Source organism: Macaca fascicularis, chromosome 5 (assembly GCF_037993035.2).
Source record: "Macaca fascicularis isolate 582-1 chromosome 5, T2T-MFA8v1.1".
NCBI classification, from domain to species: domain Eukaryota; kingdom Metazoa; phylum Chordata; class Mammalia; order Primates; family Cercopithecidae; genus Macaca; species Macaca fascicularis.
The window spans coordinates 104,545,197-104,547,338 of NC_088379.1; the positions used below are offsets into that span (position 1 = coordinate 104,545,197).

The window sequence follows — 2,142 nt, forward strand, 5'->3', positions numbered from 1 at the left end:
GATGCCCAATTTTGAATGTTCCAGCCAGCAGAGCTGTGTGCTAAATAAACCTCTTTTCTTTATAAAATACTCAGCCTCAAGTATTCCTTTATAGCAACACTAAACAAGCCAGGTGCAGTGGCTCATGCCTATAATCCCAGCATTTTGGGAGGCAGGGGTGAGCCCATGTGTTCAACACCAGCCTGGGCAACATAGTGAGACCCTGCCTCTACAAAAAAAATTTAAAAATTAGCTGGGTATGGTGATATGTGCCTGTAGTCCTACCTATTCAGAAGGCTGAGGCCAGAGGATCACTCGAGTCCAGGAATTCAAGGTTACAGTGAGCTATGATCATACCACTGCACTCCAGCCTGGGCAACAGAGTGAGATCCTATCTCCAAAAAAGATAAAATAAAATAAAACAAAATATAACAACACTAAACAGACTAAGGCATTGAGCAAATGGATCTACAAAATAATCTAGAGATTAGAAGTTGTCATCAGAAATGTTGGGAATATTTAGGGGGCCGCTGGGCAACTTATGTTATAATAACTTAGGTACAAATAGAAAGTGGAATTTCATTTTGTAGTCACAGGTTACAATGTTGTATAAGTTCTTATTTAAGACTAAATAACCTAGACTGTGAGAATGTACCAATTTACACTTTGGTCATTGTCTCATAGAAGTCGTAGGACCAAACAATGTCTGCATGAGTTGGGGTGGGATTTTATTCCCAAAGAGGAAGGATATATGTATACCATCCTGAGAGTAATATTTGCCTTATGCATCTTACTTTTAACAGCAATACTGAATAAGCTAAGCCTTAAGATAGCTGTCTGCTTACAGTCTCTTAGAAAGGATTTTCCCTATAGTCTTCTTCTAGAATATTACTTCTGTGTGTAGTTCTTTTCTTGTATAAGACGACCCTGTCACCTTAACCACAATTGATGTGAATGAGAGCAGTTATCTAATCCAAGGAAAAGCAACCCATCGTTCAGTCAAAAACCTATGATTTGTCTGGTCATGAAGACTGTTCAACGGAGATAATTGTAGCTAACTAGACTGAAGAATATCACCTTTCTTTGAAAGGAGTTCAACTGTTAGCAAAGGCAAAAACTGAAAGAAAAAGAGAAATGTAATTAGTAGAAGCCTACAAGCAGGAGAAGCCAAGAAGGAGAAGCTAATACAACAGAGGCCATTATGTTGAGCAAAAGAAGAGGGTACACGTATTGGTGACTTATTGGAAGGACAATCAGATTCAGAATAATTGTCTCCATTATAGTGGAGCATACAATGGAGCCATTAGAAGCTACCCAGTTACCAGAACAGCTGGACATCAAGAAGGAATTTTCAATTCTCAAATCATGTTCTGTCCCCTTGAGTCCTGCAGGATAGCTTCAGCATGTCTTTATTCCTGTAACCTACTAAACTCTAGCTACTCCCACATGGCTGCAATGAATTTTACCAGTTTTTAAAAAATCAATACTGATTTAAATAAGTAGGAAAGCATATTAGTAGGCATTAGTAACGAAGTGAAACAAGACTGACAGAAATCAAAATTTAAGAAAAATAAACTAATAAATATTATTTTTTCCTTTTCTTTCTTTCTTTATTGTGAAGATGAGGTTTTGTTTTACTGCCCAGATGGTCTCAAACTCCTGGGCTCAAGCTATCCTTCTGCCTTGGCCTCCCAAAGTGCTGGGATTACGGGTGTGAGCCACCATGCTCAGCCTTCTTTTTTTACTTCTTTTTCCCCGCCGGTGAAAACTGGAAAAGCTGCTAGACAAATTCTAAAAGAGATGTAACACTGGCAAATATTCTTAGTCTGTGGGTACTGAGCATGAAATTCCAATCTTGGCTTCCAAGTATCTAAGGCAAAAAGAAAAAAAAAATGAGAACAAAAATATTTTAAAATATTTAACTTTTATCTTCATTTATTTTTCCCTTTCCTTCCTCTCATATTAGCCAGATCTGTGCTTTCTTCAAGGGCAAGTCTGTTGTAAGGATGGATGTTGAACTTGCCTGGAAAACTGTCTGGTTTTATTTCAAAAGGCTAAGCCTCAGTAAAGGAGAGAAATAGCGGGAAAAGATAAAATGACTTGCAGAAAGCTGAAATAAAGAACTTTGCTCAGTTGATAAAACAATATCCCACACACTCGATA

At 37.8% G+C, this 2,142-nt stretch overlaps 1 non-coding gene across 1 annotated transcript; it reads right to left on the reverse strand.

The window, feature by feature from the left end:
• Positions 1–1,727: 1,727 nt before the first annotated feature.
• Positions 1,728–1,790, reverse strand: LOC123573770 (U7 small nuclear RNA). The gene has a single exon (XR_006698504.1). It is a non-coding gene; the product is annotated as a U7 small nuclear RNA (small nuclear RNA).
• Positions 1,791–2,142: the final 352 nt, after the last annotated feature.